At 36.8% G+C, this 6,796-nt stretch overlaps 1 pseudogene across 1 annotated transcript; it reads left to right on the forward strand.

The window, feature by feature from the left end:
- Positions 1 to 632: 632 nt before the first annotated feature.
- LOC306641057 (protein tyrosine phosphatase type IVA 1-like) lies at positions 633 to 3,500 on the forward strand (annotated as a pseudogene). Its single transcript has one exon. The product of its transcript is annotated as a protein tyrosine phosphatase type IVA 1-like (transcript).
- The last annotated feature ends 3,296 nt before the right edge of the window (positions 3,501 to 6,796 follow it).

Consider the following 6,796-nt stretch of genomic DNA (forward strand, 5'->3'; position numbering starts at 1 on the left):
TTGATGTTACTATCTTCTTTAACTATTCTTAATTACTTTCCAAACAAAAAGGTTTAGGAAAATCCCCTGTTGTATAATTCATTGCATAAACTTAGCTCTTTTGCTCTTCAAACAGTTCCATAAACCAATAATGTGAAAATGTTTTTCATTACAAACTTTTTTAGAACAAGCAAGAGAATAAGTGAACAGACATTTATTCTTATGTGTCCCCTTCCTTCCTCAGTAACTCACAACTGTGACACTATAGCTGAAGCTATCAATTCAAGGCATGTTTCCAAAGTAGAAATCCACCATGCCCATCTCTGATATGTCAGTATGTTAACTTCCAGATGGCAATGGCCAAAAAGAAGGGCCCTAGTCTGAATCGTTGCTATATATATTAAATATCCAATAACAAAAGAATGTGCATCTATGTCAAATAAGTCAAGTTCATTATATTCCATTTTTACAATTAAATGCAGAATTTTTCATTGAAATAAATCCTTAAATTCAAAAGGCTAAATAGAATAATCCTTTAAAAAGTTATTTTAGCAGATTAAAATAAAGAAAGTGACAAATTTTTTAAAATCTCTGCAAGTCACAGAATTTCCTGCCTCTAAATTCAGAATATTTTCATCTGTGTAACAATGAACAAATTTTTACTCATTTTAGTTCAGTACTTAATTTATCTTAAATAGGCACTATTGGCCCCTAAATTATAGCCTCTATTGTTTAGAAGGAGGTACCTTATGGTCATGATACACTGTGAGAGAAAAATCATTTAATAAATATTGATACCTATTATTATTATTTTGACCTTTGAAGCATCAGTCTGGATCTCCCTTCTCTTTCTTCCCCTTCCTTTCCCGCTTTGAGACTTCATGAATAGATAAATGAACATGCTACCTGTTCATGATTAAAATGATACTATTTAACATCCTTTTCAAATCTGTCTACATTTTTCAAAGCTGAACCCTCCCTCTTGAAAACTGCCCATACACACACACGCATACCAGCATTCTGAGGATAATCCAGGGTTCAAAGCACCTTGGAATGTACATAGGTGTGCAAAGTGTCTCTGGTCCCCGGAGTAAAGCCTGCCCCGCAGCCAATTCCCACACAGTCAACCATTGAGCTCCCACCTAGCCCAGGCTTTGCCACCTCCACAGCCCTTCCTTCAGTCAATACTGCAGAACCCAAATTAACCTGTGGCTCCCCTAAGGAAACCATTCCCAAATCCTTCAACTCACAAGGCTTTCCAACTTTTCTTTCCTTATATACACAGAGACAAGTTTTAAAATTTAGCATTCAATTTCTCTTTTAATGGCTCAAAAAGTAAATCAAGCCTTTAACTGCTAACCACCCCCCAAACAGACCCAGTGTACCTTACACCTCTGCAGTTTTCCCCACAGAACTTGGTACAGTGCCAGAAGCCCAATAAATATTTATTGAATGAGCGCCCTGCCTTCTGTTTCTCTTCTGGAGTGCTTCTGTCTCTTCATCCTACTTTCCCCCAGGAGAAGGATGGACCAGGAACCACTTCTCTATGAGCAACATCTGGAGCAATCATTCACCATTTTATTCATTCAGCAAATATTTATGAAGTTCCTACTATGTGCCAGGCACTAAGCTAGGCACTGGAAAAACAAAAATGACAGATATGTAAGTGAGTTATTTATGGTGTGCCACATGCAATGAGAGAGATGAGATGCACATAAGGCAGCCTTAGTAGAAAGGAGAAAAGAGCAGTTATCTGCCCAGAGATGTTAGGAAAGTCAACACAAAGAACAGCATGAAATGGATGTTGAAAAATTACTATGGCTCTGGCGTATAAAGGGGAGCCAGAGAAACTTGGGCAATCACTCTGAGAGCTGAAGGTGAAGTTGGCTAAGTCTGGAACTTTCTTTTGATAACTGAAGCTACCATAGGAGAGAACACCTTTGCAGAGAGGGCAGTTCTGCGGTGTTCTTGGTCACATGTTTATGGAGTTTCTGAATGGCAGTGGAGATGACTGCCAGGCACAGCACGACCTCCCTGCAGACAAGCCAACTGTTACAATTCATCACTCCTCCACCAAGAAGCCCCCACAGGAGGGTTAACCTGGACACAGAAGCATCTGACTGAAATCCACAGAGCACCAGAGGAGAGTTCTGCCCGGGACGGGAAACCTCACGCACTTCCCCTCCTTTGCCTCCGGCTTCCTGATTGAAGAATCGCCGTTTCTTCTTGGAGGTTTACTTCATTTCCCATCACTCCCAACTTCAGACCTAAAGCTCTAAGGATAGCAAGTGGAGTGTATTGAGGTAGACTTCAGTTACTTCATATCATTTCTGTACTCAGTTTTTTAAAAATTCTTTCATAACCTGTTGAGCAATTTTTAACTAAATTAACACAGCTTGAATGAACTGCTCTGCTCCTGTGGAAGTCACTTACATGAGATTCCCTATTACACACAATCCAACCAAGGCACTTGGATCAAATTTATAGAGGAACTTAAGAAGCAGGGTGTTACCACAACAGCAGGAGTATGTGAAGCTACTCACGATACTACTCCCGTGGAGCAGGAGGGCATCCAGGTCTCCATGGGCCTTTTGATGACGGTGCACCACCATTCGACTAGATTATTGATGACTGGTTAAGTCTTGCAAAAATTAAGTTTCATGAAGAATGTGGTTGTTGTATTACTGTCCACTGTGATGCCAGCCTTGAGAGACCTCCAGTGATTGCTGCACTGGCATTAATTGAAGGTGGCAAAAAATTGGAAGATGCTCAGAATTCTTAAGATGAAAGCAGTGTGGAACTTTCAACAGCAAGCAACTGTTGTGTCTGGAGAGTATCGTCCTAAAATGCTGCTGAGCTTCAAAGACTCCAACGGTCTTAGAAACAACTGTTGCATTCAGTAAAACTCAGATGCCTGATGCTGTTGTCTGGGAAGTGGAACCTGAGGCCAGACCTAGCTTGCAGGATGTATTAGCTAAGGGTTGGCATGCTGAAAAAGTCTGACAGAGCTTCCATAGGCGTACTGGACAGCAGTTTTACCAGGTCACAGGCTGACAGAAAGTCATTCCCTATGTTAGGATTACAATCGACCTATTTGGACACTTAGCAAGAGATTCATGCTGTTCAGCATTTAAAATGTGCTTATCATTTCTATCAATCAACATTTACTGAAATCATGTGGTATTGAGTCAGTGTCTTTAAATCTTTTTCCATGCCAGAATCTTATTAGATTCGTGCTAGAATCATATAAGAAATTTAGAAAGAGTAGGTGCCAAAATACCCACATAATACTTGCACATTTTTAGTCATCATGCAAAACCAAAACTCCAGGAACTAAAAACACTCTAGACCCTATCTGATTTATTCCTTCAGTCATTTCTAACATTTCAGGGCACGCGCAGGCATTTTCTTGCTCACTTTATGCATGCCACTATATACAGGTTTGCTTTTGAACATTGGGTTTTGAGGGGTTTCTGCTTTAATTTTTAAAATTTTTACCAAATCTTATGGTGATTATTTAATGTCTTTCTATAAACCTTTTTTTGTTTGTTTGTTTGTTTGTTTGTTTTAATGCTGTTATGGGAAATCTCCATTTGGAAAACCTAAGTTGCTACAGAAGCACATGTCTTTATGTCTCCAGACCAAAAAAAATCCTTCCAGTAATTTAATGTTGGCACGCTCAGGTTCAACAGAACAGGGAGGGCCTGAAAAGAGAATGGGAGAGGGCTATTTTTCATATTCTGCCTCTTGCAGACAGACCTTTAATTTAGTAAACACTTTTTAAGGTAGAGATGCTTTGTTATTGTTCCTAAAACAATTCTTTATCATAAAATTTTGAAATTCTTGCCATTTCCTTCATTATTATCAGAAGATGTTTACCAACTTTTTAAATTTACATATGCTTTCCTTTTCATATTGTTTATTTTTAGTTATACACAACTTTAGGGTTCATTTTGACATGATCACAAAAGCATGAAATATAATTTGCTCTAATTCAGTCCCCAGTACTTCCCTTTTCCCTCCCCTCCTCCCTCTCTCCCGATCCCTTCCTTCAACTATACTGATCTTTCCGCTATTTATATATGATATTTTTACCAACTTTTTGTATGAGGTGTGGTTTTCTTCCCTTTGCTTCCTAACCTCTTGCAAAAAAAAAAGAAGAAGAAAAGAAATGGGTTTCTGCTAATGAATTTAACAGACATCTAATATTTTATATACATTTTGAGCTCTGTAACAATATTTAGAAATTTGATAATTTTTATTATGTAATTAATAAAATGGTGATACTGATGTTAGTTCAAGCAGTATATTATACTGTCTGGGAATGTGTGCTTACAGTTCTAGGAGAGAAATCATTTTTCAGTGTTCACCAGCTTGTAAAATCTTAGTGCAAGAGCTTAAACATCTAAATAAATAATGAAATGCAAAAAAAAAAAAAAGAGAGAAGAAAAAAATCACTATGCATTTACCAGATGACTCAGGATGGGAAACACATCCCAGGATGGGAAGAGTAAATACAAAAACATGAATGCACAGAAATCACGTGTCTCTTCTGCCCTCTGCTCACTGCCCCTGTCCAGCTCTGGATGAGCCTCCACTTCAGTAAAGCCAACTCACCTCCCCTTCAGGAGTAGTCACTTGAAGTAAGTAATGGGGACTTATTTTGAACAATTTACTTATTTTGAAGAATTTCTCAGTTGTGGCTTTTATCGGAATATATCCACTGGCAATTTTGATTTAATGAACTGAAGTTGGGATGAGTAAGGTTTAGTTATGAAAACATGGATTAATTTTTCATTTTCATTGCATATTAACCTCAAATCTACTGTCTAATTCTCTATATGAATCACACAAAACAAACTGCCCCCTTGAACAATAATCACACTAATGTATTAAATAGAAATTTGAGCAAATGTGAATTAAAAGTACTAGGTAACCTAGTGTTTTCGACTTGGAAATTCACTCCAAATCCATAATTTGGAGAAAAAAAGTACATGTGACTTACTCAACATTTTATTTAATTTTTTTAATTTTAGAGAAGATTTTTATTTTTAGAGAAGATTAAGACTATTTTCATTTTAACAATGTGTCTTTAAAGAATAAAATAACTCAAGAAAAATGGTTTGAAAGTTATTTATTCAATGTTTCCAATCTTGTATCATTTACCTTTCCAAGTGAGTTTCTCTGTCTGCTGACTTCATAAACCTCTCTTTGGGCTTTGACAAGCATGGAATCACTTTTACTGTGAAGTTCAATATCCTGCTTCCAAACCCAAATACGATTCACACATTGCATCTTCGATATTTCTAAAACAAAAAAATCTGCTTGAAAATTTTTAAAAATTACTTTACTCCAGAATACTTAAAAGCATGACTTTTGATATCCAAAAATGGGGCTCTTTGACATAAATGCATGTAATAAGCCTGCCTCGGGGTCATATTCTACCTTGTATTTTAAGAACTAAAATTACTAACACTGTTAAACTAATTTTATTTAAGAAATACTAATGGTATTAAAATGCATCATTAGTCTGGCTTTTTAAAAAAGAAGTTGAAAAAATTGTCAAGACCTAATGGTTGCAGAGGTGCTATTCCTGGCACTTCTTCCTTCTTCTGAGACCTGAGCCTGTGATTACTTTTAAAGACATGAAAAACCCCATTCTCTCTCCTCCTGAGGTATCCAAAGGAGATTTCATTTTGAGATCTTCGAGGGTGTTTGCAAATTTATAATAAAAACAGAAAGCTTCAGAAGGGTGCTACACATAGTGTTTTCGTTATTGTTAATCTCAGCTACACTTTAACAGTCAACTAAACAAGGGATACACATTTCCCAAAGAAGTCGTTTAAAACTATGTACAGTGTCTTATGAATTCCTTGGTTCAATCTGGGCCTCTTTGTAGACACTGGAGTTCTAGGATCCCAATATTAAAAACAGCAAGAGAATGAAGACCTGGATCCTCATACCAGAATGGTAAGATAAGGAGAAGCAGGTAAAATTTGACTTGTATTGTGCATTATACTTGTAAGAATTCCTTCCCAAGATTCATCTCAAGTGATCATCCTAAACCTTCAACAAAGAAGTCTAGATTCCAGAAAGAACATGCCCAAGGATGTGTGGCTAGCTAGTGGCGTGTTGGAATCAAAATCCAGATCATGCTGATACAAAAAGAAATTTTCCATTACACTAGATATAGAAGGAGCAATCGATCTCTCCCTAACCTTTTCTCATTTTGTTTTCTATTTCTTTTAAACAGAGTCATTGATTTTTTAAATATAGTACTCTAAGATCATTAGACATTCATTTTAAGTTTTCAGTTTTAAAAATTTATTAATCAGCCCAATATCAATTTCCTCTTTATTCAAAGTGAACCCTACTGGAAGAAGGACAGTCCAAAGCAAACAAAGATGTTTTTTTAATTCATGTCTCCTGGTTTTTTTTTGTTTTGTTTTGTTTTGTTTTTATGTCACTTTTGAAGCACATAATGAATGTCACTCTCCACCAACAAAAATTTCCTATGCATTTGGTGGTCAGGTTCCTCCAAGAAAGCACTATAATTGGTTTTCTTTTCAGGTTTCCATAGACAGTCTCCCAGAAAGACCTCGGGAGTACACGGTGCATGCAGCGAGGGTCAAATGATCCTCTATATTTCAAATTATAAGAATCTGCTGATCTCAAGGATACAGTACTAAATGACAGCCTTTTTAACTCTTTCAACAGTATACAAGAAAGCCCTGAGAAGACCAGCAAAGGAATCATTTTTCCTGAATTCTCAATATTAATAGTGCCAGATTCCTTCCTTTCATGCATTCGTTTGTTC

This window comes from Sciurus vulgaris (assembly GCF_902686455.1).
Source record: "Sciurus vulgaris genome assembly, chromosome: 12".
In the NCBI taxonomy this organism is placed as follows: Eukaryota; Metazoa; Chordata; class Mammalia; order Rodentia; family Sciuridae; genus Sciurus; species Sciurus vulgaris.